The following is a 14,007-nucleotide window of genomic DNA, read 5'->3' on the forward strand; positions in this document are numbered from 1 at the left end:
AGGGGAGGAGCCCAGAGGCTGGGTCCTGATTGCTGAGCCCTGAGGGGGAGGGGGACCGCCTGGGCCTGAGCTGCTGGAGGGGAAGCAGGCCCATGCCCCACCCCGGGGCTGGTCTGAACTCCACAGAGCCCCGGCCGGCCCAGGCTGGGGCCAGGGGCAGACTGCCCACACTTCACCAAAGCCCAGGTGACGGGATGATACCTCCCAGTCCTGGGTTGATGGTGGGACAGGAAAAGGACTTTGGTTTCAGTATGTCACCCTGGAAAGACCTGGGTCTAAAGGCAGGTCTGGGTACCAGGCCCCAGTAGCAACACTGGGGTTGCTAAGTGGGGAGCAAACAGGCCAAGGTGGGTGTGCCTGGTGCAGAGCATGGTCAGCTTTTGTCTTTCAGGTGCTATCCACTGGGTTTGTGGTCCTGGAATTCAAAATAAATTGAGGGAAAGAATAACTAGGCCAGAGAGAACCGCCCGGTTACTAGAGTCGTCCACCACCACAGCACATCAGCCCCAAGTTCTCTTCCCACAGATGGGTGTTTCTGGAGGGTAACTGGACCTGCCCACCCTGGGCTCTGGCTGGCTCCTGGGGGTGCCTCCTAGCTGTTCTTGGCCCGACTAGAACCTCTAGCAAGATGCTTCAGAAACCTCCTGCCCAGCCTCTGTCCCTCCTGCTCCCACCAGCTGGCCAGCCAGGAGACTGCCTCCTCCCCTAGGCCTGTTCCCCTGCTGGGACTCCCAAGAGTCCCCAGCCTGCTGACCCTGGGCTCTGCACTGTCGGCGTTCCTGGCATAGCCAGTGGCCATGAGCAGCCTGGGCCTGGGGTGCCCCAGCTTCAGGGTCTCCACAGTCCCCCCCCAGGATGCCTCACCTTTCTTCCCTCTCCCCTGGGCCAGGCCCCACAGCAAGTCCTCCTGAGGGCCTGGAGCCCCAACTGTCCCGGACCACCCCAGCTGCTCCTGGGCTTCAGGGTGGGTAGCAGGGAGCCTGGGGCGTGTGGATGCTGAGTGTGTGGTGAGGCTGAGTGTGTGGTGTAGGGGCAGCAGGAGGGCTGGACCTGAGGCTTCAGCTTATGGCCAGAGGCAGCTGGGGGGGGGGGGGGCGGGGCTCAGGAGGCTGAGTGACCTGAGCAGCCTCCCGACTGGCCCAGGGCCTTCCCCAGGCCCAGGCCCCTGTGGCAATGCACACAGGGTGGGCATGCTCCCCGCCCCTCCAGAGCTCAGGGCAGCTGGCCATCTCCAGGGCCCCCCCTTTCTGTGGAGAGGGTCTCAGGAAGATGTGAGGGCGCTGCTGGGCATGGTGGACACAGGCAGACCAGGCCTGGGTGGCGGGCTCTCCTTCCTGTGGGCAAGAGGTTGGCTGGCCCCTTGGACTTTCTCCAAGGACCCCTGGAAGCCCACAGGGACACTGCTGTTGAAGCCAGATTTAAAGTTAGGTAGTCAGTGTAGTTAGGTAAATCGGGTCTAATACCGAGTGAAATCTAAAATGGAGGCCATGCTGGGAATGACTCAGGGAAACGCAGGACAACTCATGGAATGTTAATGAAGTCCAGAAGAGGCCCTAGGCCAAAGTCCACCTCAAAGAAGTATTAATGAACAGCCCCCAACAGATTTGGAGATAGCCCATCCCAGAGGAGTGATAAGCCCATCCCAAAAGTCCTCCCTGCCCTTTTGGTCCACCTGTGTCCCACCCCTCGGGCTCTCCAACCTACATTCCATCACCAAACCTATAAAAAGGGGAAGATATTTGCCCGCCAACTGGATTCCACCTCTTGGGTCCCCTTCTTCCTCCGGGAGAAGTCTTTTCTGCTGTCCTTTAATAAACTTCTAATTTCTACTCTGACCTTGCCTCGGCGTGCTTCTTCGGTGTTATTCTTCAACATCGGGGAAGCAAGGACTCGTCACCGGTCAACAGCGGTAACACTGTCACTCAGGAAGAGTGGACCTGCCCTGAGCCCACAGTGAAGACAAGCCCAGGTCTCCCAGACCAAGGTCCCCAAGCTTTGCAGGACTCCTGGGACACTCCCCAGGAGGCCCCACCACAGCCCCTGCTCAGGTGCTGGATCCTCCTTGGGACTGACTGTGAACAGGGCAGTGGCCACACACAAGGTCCCCTTCACACCCTGTGTGACTGATGATCCCTGCCCAGGCCTAGTGATGGAAGGGGGCGTGGTCAGGGGTCAGAGGTAAACCAGTGGGTTCTGCCCTCGTACAGGCAGGAGAACTCCTGTGGGGTAAGAGGGGCTTGCCCCTCCTCACTGGAGGTCAGGGCACCATGGTGAGGCTCGGGGCCCCTCATTGGAGCCCCTGTCCCAGAGATCTCACCCCTCATTCATGCCCCTTCCTCCTTGTCCCCCTCTTGCCAGCCTGTCCCCACCGACAACAGCACCCCTGGGTGCACGGCCAGCCAGCTTCACTGCCTTGCGTCTAGGTGCAGTGTGGGCCTGGGTGGGGGCCAGGCCTGGGGAGATGGCAGGTAGGGCCCAGCACCCTGTGGCCCAACTTGCCTCCTGCCACTCCAAAGCAATTACAGTGACCCTTGAGCCCTGACCTGCCCTGGAGGTCCAGGCAGAGAGACTGTGGTGGGGGACAGTTTAGGGGGACAGAGATGCTGGAAACTCCCATCATTTGACAGCCCTTCCCCAGGGTCACAGAACCTTCCTCAGGCCTGCTAAGAGGGACTTTGACCCCCATTTGTCCCCCAGATCCACCAGGGGCTCCTGGAGGACCACACAGATTCTCCTGCCCAGAGGGTGACCCCCCATATCCCATTCCCTGCCCCCAGCTACTCCCAGGATCAAGCATTGCTCTCCCCAGTGCTGCCTCCAAGTTCCCCAGCCCAGCCCCTTCGCTGCTCCCCTCCCAGCTGAGCGCCTCTCCCCACACACGCTGGGCAGCCACTCGCTGGGGCCTGATCTGGGAACCTAGGGGCCCCTGACGTTGCCGTCCTAGAGTGCCGCAGTCTGGCTGGGCACAAAATCATGAGCCACTTACAGCCTTGTAGATTCAAACAGCAATTCTTTATTCCCGAACTCACCCGGCCCTCTACACACGTTCTGCGGAAATCCACGTTCTGAATCCAAAATACTCTCTGAATCCCGGAGAACTCAACGGGAACTCAAGGAGCTGGCGTGCCTGAGGCAGCAGGATACGCCCTATTCCCAGCAGGGTACACCTTAAACCTGGAACCGCCCTAAACCCAAGGAGCAGGATACTCCCTAAAACCTGATCCGCCCTAAACCGGATCCGCCCTGGTCCTTGAGCAAGGTCACCTTACTCCAGCATACATGCAATGTCACTGCAAATGACCTGGGTCCAAAGGCAAGCCCATTTCCACAATGGAGAGTCCTTCCTCTAAGCAACATGGAGTAGGCTGACAAAGAAATTGCCATGCGTCATTCCTACTTGGCAATGGCTCTCAGCACTAGAGGATGAGGTGTGAGAAGGGGCCCTGCCTATCGTGACCACCCTTCTCCCAGCCCAGGGCCTGTGAGAGCTGTGGTCCCTGTCAGGCCACTGGACAGGAGAGGCTGCGGCCAGGGAAGGGCCAGGGGGGCTTTGCTCCTTCCTGACACTGCTGGCTCTGTGGACCCTGGCAGGTGACCATACTTGGTCATCCCACTGGCCACAGCAAGAGGAGTGACTGAGCAACCTCCCCGCTGTCCTCCTGGGACACAAGGGGCGGAGCCAGAGCCCTGCAGCTTTCTATGATGTGGGAGGGGGAAGGCCTGTCGCTGAGGGTGGCAGGAAGGGGGCCTGGGCTGGAGTGGCACACCGACCCCTGGGCAAGGAAGGCCGCCCCTGAGAACCTCTTTAGTGTTGATTTCCTGGTGCCAGCCTGAACAAGGACAGGTGTGGCCCCCTGTTCAGGCCTGGAGTTCTGGGAGGGGCGGCAGGGCGAGTGAAGGGGCGGGGCACCAGCACCGGCTTCAGGGAGGGTGGGCTCCAGGGACAAAGGACCGTGCTTGTTGCCGTCTGGACCCTGAAATCTCTGTCCACCTGCACGGTGCACGGTGCCCTCTGGCTTGCAAGAGCGAGAGCCTGGATGCAAAGCTCCACCCTCCCAGCTGCCCGGCTGCTGGGAGGTCACATGACAACCACCCTGCCGCCACTCCACCACTCCGCCACTCCACCACTCCGCCACTCCGCCACTCCGCCACTCCGCCCCTCCGGGCCATGTTGATGTCAGCCTCATTGTCGTGGGAAAACCCCACAGCATGTGGCAGAGCTGACGCGGTGCCCACGTTAAGGAAGAAAAGAGGGGCCACCTGGCTCCAGGGAGTTGCCTCCCTGTGACCCTCATGGTATTGATCATCAGGACGGAGCTCATGTTCCCCGGAGCTGAAGAATGAGACCCTGAACAGCCGAGGTTCATTTCAGAAAGTGATAGAGGACAGACCCCCTTCTAGCCCTCAGCGCTTACCTCTATTGTCAGTCCTCCTCTTTGTCCCTCCCCACACCGAGAGCAAAGCACTGAAACTTGTTTTTGCTTCAGGACAAAATAATCATCAGTGGTTGGTTCTCTTTCTAATTTTGATCAAAAAGAATTCAGACATTAATCAGTTTCCCCGTTCTCCCCGACCGCTCCTCCTCCTTCCCTGCTACACCCTGCCTTTTTAAACTTCAGAAGCAGTTGTTGGCTGACTTCCTGTCAACCCCTCTGGACTCTAGCAGATTTCCTCATCAGTGACCCTCACCTTGAACCCGTGCTGACTGCCTGATCCTCCTGGCCTCACCTGCTCCACCACAGCTCCAGACCGTGTGCAAACCACACCCCATCACCAGCCCTGGTGAGGCCAGCCCGGCCCACCCCTCTCGGATGTTTGGTTATTTGCCAAGGTTGCAGAGCAGGGAAGGAGCCTGCAGATTCAATGATATCTTGAAAGGACACGTGGGCAGGATCCTGACAGTGGTGAGGACACAGAAGACCCAGGGTGGTCAGTGCAGCTGTGGGCGGGGCTCAGACCTGCAGAGGCTGAGCCAGAGTCACTCTCAGGGTCTGGCAGCCTTTGGTGTCACCTGTCTCCACAGCCTGGTCAGGCCCTGGCGGTTCCTGCCATGGATCGAAAGGCCAGTTCCTAGGGGATTCAGAGTAGATGTCGCTGAGGTCCTTGAGACCTTTCCAGTTTTTAAGAAAGAATGTTTTTTCCTGACTCTCAGTAAGAAATGTACCTGTGCGGCCAGCAGGACACGCTCTCCCAAGGGAAGCGTGGGCCTGGTGCACAGCCGTGTGACCAAAGCAAGAGGCACAAAGACCACCCCGCCTTCGTGGGCACACTCTGTGCTTCCTCTGCAACTTGAGAGTGTGTGGGTGTGCCCGCTTGGTGGGTCTCACGGCCCCAAAGCACAATCTGCAGACTTGCAGAAACTGTCCTTAAAGAGATTTCCCGTGCTGGCTGGGGCTGTGGTTCAATGGTAGAGCTTGCCTCGCATAAACAAATAAGAAAACACAATCGTGTCGTGTCCATCTACAACTAAAACATAAATAAATAAACTGTTTTTTAAAAAAGAAAATTTTCTTACCTCCTAGTTTTAAAAATATCCAATATATGCTATTCACAGAGAGACCCTTAAATCCAAGCCACATAAAATGGGAAGCAAAATAGTGGGAAATGAGAAGCCATGAAACCTCCAATAAATCATATCTAAGTGTATTTCCAACAGGCAAAAGGGACCACCGCATAAAGGGTCAGTAGCAGCAATCAATCAAAAGGACACAAACAGCTACCAAAGACGGGAGGTTCTGAATACGTGCACTTCCACTAGATGGTCAGAAAATTTAAAAAGGAAAAGTGGAGAAGACCAAACCCAGTGGTGCCTGTGCTCCTGCGAAGACTGTATTCTGCTCAGAACAGGTGGACGGGCAGATCACAAGGCACAGAGCTACATGTGACCAGTGTCAGTTACTGGGCAGGGGGACCCAGCCACCGCAGAACACACACACGGTCACGCAGCTCAAGCACAAGCCACACCCTGCATTTACAAGAACGTCTCACAGGAAGCCGCAAGTCTCCATAAGAGGCCAGGGATGGCTCATGGCAGACGGGTTGCCTGGCACATGTGAGGTCTGGGTCCAGCCCCCCGCGCCTAAGGGATGCCCCACAAGGTTCAAATAATTGAAGGCATGGAGCGACTCCTGCCAATGTCTGGGCTGGGCACAAGATCACGAGCCACCACACACCTTGTAGATTCAAACAGCAATTCTTTATTCCCGAACTCACACCGGCCTCTACACACACGTTCTGGGGAAATCCAGTTCTGCTGCCGCCCAATTCACCTACTCCACGAAGCTTTCTTCCTAATCCCATTTGAATCTCATGAGAACTCAAGGGGAACAAGCAGCAGGAACACCCTAATCCCAGCAGCAATAATCTTCAACCTCCAACTTCCCTAAAACCCCTATTGTCTTAAACAGGGAACGCCCTAAACCCAAGGAGCGGGATACTTCCTCAAACCTGATCAGCTCTAAACCCGGATCCGCCTTGGTCCTTGAGCAAGGTCACCTTACATGCAATGTCAACAGCGAAATCCATTTAACATGGGGTACGCTAGCAAGGAAATTTTGATGCGTCATTCCTACTTGGCAATGGCCCTCAGCAGACTCCTTCAATTACAGTTCAGTGACAGTAGGAATCATCATAAAAACACAGAGCCGGGGCTGGGGATGTGGCTCAAGCGGTAGAGTGCTCGCCTGGCATGCGTGCGGCCCGGGTTCGATCCTCAGCACCACATACCAACAAAGATGTTGTGTCCGCTGAGAACTAAAAAATAAATATTAAAAATTCTTTAAAAAAAAAAAAAACACAGAGCCCTCCTGGGATTGGCAATGTGTTTATAAATAGCCACAAGTTAGAGAAGTGAAAGAAGAAATTCAGAAGTCATGTTCAACTAAATGGTAACGAATGTACTACAATTCAAAATGCTTGGGAGGCAGCAATGTGTGATTACAGGGCTGTATAGAAAATTACATTTTTGTATTTTAAAAATTGCATTCATGAATGAAGCATTCATCACAGAAAGTTATAAAAGAATGGGAAAACGAGTCTAGACATGTAGAATAAAGGAGATAATAAAAGCAGAAATAAATCATGCATACAAGTTGGGCACAGTGGTGCATGCCTATAATGCCTATAATCTCATCTACTCAGGAGGCTGAGCCAGGAGAAAAATTGCAAGTTCAAGGCCAGCCTCAGCAATTTAATGAGACTCTGTCTTAAAATAAAAAAGATAGGATACAGCTCAGTGGAAGAGCACTTGTCTAGCATGAGCAAAAAGCTCTGAGCTCAATCTCCGCACTGGGAAAAAAAAAAAAAAAAAAAAAAAACAGGATTTCACTAACAACTTTAGTAGAAAATTTGGAAAATTAAAATGAAAGAGATAAGTTTATAAAAGTGATACAACAAAAAGTAGCAGGAAACCCAGGACTGACGACAGGCTGTTCACTGGGCAGTCAGCATGGCCTCACTGAACCTGCAGATGGCACCGTGGGGCCACCCCACATCCTGCACCTGGTCACAGGCCCCAAACCACACCAGACCTGCGCCCTCGCCCTCGGGCTGCCCTCTGCCGACAGCTCCCTCTCCCAGACCCGGCTCCGGGCCACACAGGACTCGGGCTCCGCTGGAACTTGGAGGCTGGCCTTTCCACACAGCCTGATGCCCAGGGCCCACCACCAGCTGGGCCTTTGTGAGGAATGCTGTCCCGGGTCTGGACCTGCAGCCATCTTGTCCATGGACGTCAGTGCGCTCCAGCCCTGACGGTTGGTGTGTGGCCCAGTCTAAGGGCCTGTGTCTCTATTCCTCCTGTGTGCACACGCGCGTGCCAGTGTGCATGTGTCCTGGGTGTGTTGACTCAAACTGAGCTCTGGGAGATGTAGGACCCCCCCTAAGGACCACGTCCCTCCCCTGCCACCTGAGGACCAGTCTCCTTGAGAATCCCCTAACCACACTCAGGGTGATGGAGGGGAGGACGGGAGGCCCAGTGTGCCCCCTGTCTGCCCCGCTTCTCCTGGCACTCTATTGAAGGACTGCGCGGTGCCCCCAGCTGCACCGAGTTTCCTTGTCCTTCGACTCACTGGTCACCAAGTCAGAATGACAGAGACATCCCTGGAGTGGTGACCCCTGCTCCTGCGCCAACCCAGTGCCCAGCCTCATCCTTCTTGGGTTTCTTTTCCCAGCAATAAGCTGAGAGCTGACTCTTCCTGGAGCTCCTTCCCTACACGGAAGTCAGCCTGCTGGGTCCCCTCTCCTGGGCCCACACCCACAGCCACCTCTGTTGCAGCACTCGCTCACATCGTCCTTGGAAGACCCAGGTTTCAGGAGGAATGACCGTTTTCAGCCCCCATGTGACAAGCAATGGATCTTGAAAAGCCCATCCTGAAGGTGCAGCTTGGCCAGGCCAAGACCCCGCTGAGCTGGTGGGGTTTCTGTCAGCCTGTTAACGTGAGCTCACCCCATTTCTGCCCAGACACCTCCCCTGCTCCCCCTCCCCTTCCCCCTTCCTGACGCCCCACCCCTATGCCCGACCACAGTGCTCACAGCCTGCTTTCTGAGCATGCACAGGGGCTGCCAATGCCAAGCACGGGTGGCCAGTACTGCTCCTCCTGACCCTCCCCTTTGGCTCCTGAGGCTTTGAAGCCGGCTCTCCACCTCAACAGCAAGGGCTGAGCCCCCCCAGTGCAGACCCAGCTCTGAATGATCAGAGTTGGGTTCAGAGGAACCCTGCTGCGTTCTCCCTCCGCAGAGGCAGCCTGTCGGCTCTCCTGACACAACCTTGCTTCTGCTTAGCTTCAGAGCGCGGGTTCCCCATGGTCTCCACGTGCCTGTCTTCGCTGAGCTCCAGGTGGTAAGAACAGCGCTGGGCTCGGGAGCTCCTCCCACGGAAGCCAGGTCCGCTGTGGGCTCCTGGGTACTTCAGACTCTGCCTGGGCAGCCGTGCTGACCAGTGTGCAGCCTCGCAGTGGACCCTGCCAACCCAGGACAGCTGCAGTGGGGAGGCTACAAGTTGTCCTCTCACTTAACCAGGAAGTCACACCAGCGCTCACAGGACAGCCTTCCTCCTCTGTGGGGTCGGCCGGGGCTGCGTGGGCCCCTCACATAGGGGAGATGCCCCGCTGGCCTTGCTGTTGCGGCCACGTGGTGAATGGGTGGAGGGTGGCCGGAGTCATTCTCTGGGTCTCGGCAGACGACCCCTCCGCTGCTCTTCCTTCCTCCATGGGTGGGTGGGGCACCTCCCAGGTCGACCTCCCGACTGACCCTGGTTATTTTGTGAAACACCCCACATGCCCATGAGGTAAGAATCTCCATCTCAAGCTCTGTGGCGAGGTCTGGAACTTCGTGTTAGGAAGCCTTGCAGGGCCGGCCGTGAACCCTCCGTCCTCCAAGACCTCGGCGCCCAGCAGGCCCGCCTCTGGCCACAGCCACCCTCCCCTCTCCCTGCCTGCTCTGCAGGGTGCCAGGCACCCCAGGGGGGTGACCCCTCCTGATCTCACCCCCGCCTCATCCCACCAGTGCTGTTTTGGGTGAGTTCTTGGTGTATGAAGAAGTGTCGATGTTTAACCCATGAGCCCCGGAGAAGACACTTTCTCCTAGTTTTTTAGTGGTGTTCTGACTTTTCATAAGGAGTTTGGAGCATTCAAAAGGCTTTATTTTTATTTTAATATCATCACATTCACCAATTTTTATGTCTGGATTTTGAGTCTTGATTAGAAAGTCTTTACAAGTGAAATTTCTCATGGTTCATTTCTTTTCTGTTTTTGTTTTGTTTTATTTTGTTTGTTTGTCCAACAGGGGGTGGAACCCAGGGGACATTGTTTACCACTGAGCCACATCCCCAGCCCTTATTTATTTATTTACGTTTTCCTTTTGAGACGGGGGCTTGCTAAATTCCTTAAGGCCTCACTAGGTGGCTGAGGCTGGCTTTGAACTCATGGTTCTCCTGCCTCAGCGTCCCAAGCTGCTGGGATCACAGAGGTGCACCTCTGCACCCAGGTTTCTTCCCATTTTTACATCTGGTTGGCCTGGACCACCTGCCGCCCAGGGACACAGCTGTGTGGGCCTGGTGCCCCAGGTGAAAAGAGTCCGAGGCACACTTCTCCCTCAGAGCAGAGCAGCCAGGCAGCCTCTGGCCCGGCCCTGACCTGCTGGGAACCTCAGGCCTGGGATGGGTGTGAGGTTTAACGTGGTCTTTGCCTGGATTTCTTTAGAGGGGACCCCCGTTGGCCCACTGTTTGTCTAAGTGGCTCTCCTTTTCCCCACTGGTGGTGCCAGGGTTTGTGGGCCACCAAGGTGGTGACGTCGGCCTCCACAAGCTCTGCTTGGTCCTGGTGGCCGGCTGCCTGCCCTGGCCGGGGCTCAGCAGTCACCGCTGGAGGGTGGACATGTTGACCTGTCAGCCCCACAGAGGGGTATGTGGGGCAGGCCGGCCTCAGGTCCTCGTGTCACAGCCTCACCTGGGCTGGCGGCCAGTGGGCAGGACCCCTCCCAGGGCCTCGGTCGTCTAGCTGAGGCCTGGGCCTTTTGCCACCGTTCCTCACCTGCGTCTTGGTGTGGGCGTGGCGTGCACACCTGGAGGGCACTGTCACGGTGCTCCCCTTTCCTGGGCCTCTGTAGAGGACACTGCCCCCGCCAGCCCTGTAGGTCTGATCGACCCGTGATGACCGTACAACGGAAGGTTTCAACACAGACATCACCGCGGCAGCAGCAGGTCCACCTCCTCAGGGAGCCGTCATTTTTTTGCAGGGAGAAAAAAGCCTCTTCCCGGCTGGTGGGCAGCTCCCAGTGGCTCGCTGGGGACGGCCGCCGCCTGTGCTGCTGAACACACCAGGAAGGGCCCTTCCGGTGTGCCTGACAGGGACCCCTGCCGTGTCCTCCTTGGTCCCCGACTCTGCCTATTGAATCCCCTGTCCTCTCCTAGTCTGGCTGTGGTCGACTTTACCTCCTTAAAGAGCAGCTCCTGGGTCCACTGGTGTCTCACGGTCTCTGGCCAGTTTCTGCCCTGGTCTTCATCTTTCCCTTCCTTCTGCTGCCTCTGAGGGTGGCTCCTCCTGGTCTTTCCAGTTCCTTCAGATACGAGGTTCGGTAGCTTGAGATCTTCTTTTTTTTTTTTAATATTTTTTTTTAAACAGAGAGTGAGAAAGGAGAAAGAGAGAGAGAGAGAGAGAGAGAGAGAGAGAGAGAGAGAATTTTTAATATTTTTTTTTCAGTTCTCGGCAGACACAACATCTTTGTTGGTATGTGGTGCTGAGGATCGAACCCGGGCCGCACGCATGCCAGGCGAGCGCGCTACCGCTTGAGCCACATCCCCAGCCCTTGAGATCTTCTTTTTGATCCAGGTGTTTGTTTCTAGAAACTTCCTTCTTAGAACTGCCTTCCGTGGGTTTTGTTTCCCTTTTCCTTGGTTTCCCAAGAGCTTCACATTTCCCTTTGGATCACTTCATCGACAGTCGGCTGCTCAGGGGCCAGTTTGAGAATACAAAGTCGGGTGGTCGTTTTCAGAACACAGTGCAGGCCTTAACTGGATCCAGTGTAGCCTTTTTATTTAGGACCTTTGCCTCTGGATTTTAAAACCAGACAGTGGGGTAGATCTCATCACCGAGTCCTCCAACCAGGGCCAAGGGCGTCGGTGTGGAAGCAGCAGCGGCCCCTGAGGCACGCTGGCTGGCTAGTTCCCCAGCAGCCCGCTGCCGTCCAGGGGTGAAGGCCGCCTCGCCCGCCCACTTTTGAGCATGTCTGATGTCCCTGGAAGCTCGGGCTCTGTCCCCGTACCAGTGCCACAACCAGGACGAGTTCTGAAAAAAGGAAAAAAAGTGTTCCTGTTGGTTAGCAAAGAACCCAGGGGACCCCTGTCCCCGAGGCTGTGACTCTGCCTGTCATGGGAGCAGAGGGCTTTTACAGAGGTGTTTCAAAGCTCTGTCCAGGTGTGCCCTGAGGGGTCTTGGTTCTCTGGCTGGTTTGGGAGATGGCCATTCCCTAGTCCTCTGGTCTGAGTGGCTCCCTTGCTGTGGTGGGTGTGGCTCAGGCAGCTGGGCCTGTGGGTGAGGGTTGGGGAGGGGCAGAGGGAGTAGAGGAAGGAGACCAGTCACCAGCACCAAGCAGACCCTGCTGCCTGCCCTGCTGCCGGTGCCCAGCTCTTACCACTGCAGTCACGGCTCCTGCGGCTTCTGTCCTGACAGATGCTGTGCGGAGGAGTTCCCTGGGCACCTGGGAAGGGCGAGTCTGCACTGCTGGATGGTGAAGGGACAGCGAGGAACCAGACGGTAAGCGAGACACGGAAGACGGAGACCAGACAGACCACAAGTTTATTTGTCAGAGCTGAGAAATAGAGGCCATCTGTGTAAAGGAGAGAGGCAGGACAGGCTGGGGTGCTGGGACCTTTACGGGGCAGGCTAATGTGGGCAGTTAGGGGTGGGGTTGGTAGGAGGGAGTGGTGAGCCTTTCTCAGTTTGGGTGGGAAAGCCAAACATTTTCCTTAAAATGGCGGCTGTCACTTAAGATGGCCGTCCGGATGCTAACCGAGCAAGGACCTTCTAGATGGAATGCAAGGCCTCTTCACAGTGGAGCCCAGACAAACCTGAAGGTCCCTTGCTGGTCATCTGGATGGCACGGCTCTGCTGCGCCTGCTGAAGCCCCTGGCTGTCTAGTGCAGGCTGTGCCCCCCCAGGGACCTGAGGACCCGGGGTCGTACATCTGGGTGCACAGAGACTGCCTGGCCACACGGCTGAATAGAACCCTTTACGTTGCCAGAGGGCCACCTCGTGTCTCCTTACAGTTCTCCATAGACGTCTGTTTTGTTTGTAGAGATCCCAGGGTACACCGGGCATGATGGCACACGCCTGTCACCCCAGCAGCTGGGGAGGCTGAGTCAGGAGGATGGCGAGTTCAAAGCCAGCCTCAGCCACACTAGGTGTTACTTAGTTACTAAGTAAAATACAAAATAGGGCTGGGGATGTGGGTCAGCGGCAGAGTGCCCCCGAGTTCAATCCCTAGTGCCAAAAAAAGGAATCCTGGGGTGCCCCAGGGAATCACACAGCTCAGCAAGGCAGACGCTCCTCTGCAGGAGGGCCAGCTAGCGCACCTGGGCAGGGGGCCACCTTTTATCCCTAATGCAGGGTGCCCCTGACCTGTTGGGAGGAGCTGGGGTTACCATGGCTGCAACTGGATCTTACCTCCCAATTCAGGCTAAACGTGATATTCTAAACATGACTTTCTGTTTCTCACACTTTATTGATCGATTGGTTGCAGTTCTGGGGACGGAACCCAGCCATGTTCTACTGTACCAGTGTCCACTTCACACCTGGAACCCAGCCGTGCTGCTCGGCCACTGCGACTTATTTTTAAATGGGCGTGTTTCTGTCTTCCTCTCCCTGCTCCTCCCCAGCCTCTGCCCCCCTAACCTCAGGGGGAACAGGAGGACCTCTCCTCCCCACCCCAGGCACCGTGACCTGTCCCCAGTACACCCCCATCATAGGAATCCAGACTTGGGGATGGCCCCAGAAGACCTCAGAAATGACTGTCTCCGACTTGACACGTGAATCACAGCCCCAACAGAGGGCACAGGGCAGGTAGCCTTTGAGTCACCTCTGGAAAAGCCCCCTGTCCCCTGCTGATGGGCAGAATCACACACTTCCAGACAAGAGTCACTCCTTTGCTAGCAAAGCAACAAACCTTCCTTACTCTCGCAATCTTCATTATTAAAGTGCACTGGGGAGAAGGACCAGGCTTTCAATAACACCAGCTACTCCGGAGGCTGAGGCAAGAGGATCCCAAAGAGGTGATTCCTCGGCTACTTTCCAGGTGTGCCCTGGCGGCCTAACAGGGCTTCACTTGACGCTTTGACTATATCCCTGGTGGCTTTGAAACCTGCATGTGTTTCCTTTCCCCAGCCGTCTCCTCCCTGACCTCCTCCCTGACCTCCTCCCTGACCTCCTCCCTGAGGTCCTCCCTGACCTCCTCCCTGACCTCCTCCCTGACCTCCTCCCTGACCTCCTCCCTGAGGTCCTCCCTGACCTCCTCCCT

General features: G+C 56.3%; 1 long non-coding RNA gene across 2 annotated transcripts; it reads left to right on the forward strand.

Annotated features, from left to right (window-relative positions):
* The first annotated feature begins 11,177 nt into the window (after positions 1–11,177).
* On the forward strand, positions 11,178–13,585 carry LOC308633159. Of its 2 annotated transcripts, XR_014018718.1 has the most exons (4): positions 11,178–11,324; positions 12,165–12,248; positions 12,790–12,864; positions 13,234–13,585. It is a non-coding gene; the product is annotated as an uncharacterized lncRNA (long non-coding RNA). The 2 variants fall into 2 exon arrangements; XR_014018719.1 differs by lacking the exon at positions 11,178–11,324 and having other exon boundaries at positions 12,074–12,248.
* The last annotated feature ends 422 nt before the right edge of the window (positions 13,586–14,007 follow it).

Source organism: Spermophilus citellus (assembly GCF_964194105.1).
Source record: "Spermophilus citellus genome assembly, chromosome: 14".
Classification (NCBI taxonomy): Eukaryota; Metazoa; Chordata; class Mammalia; order Rodentia; family Sciuridae; genus Spermophilus; species Spermophilus citellus.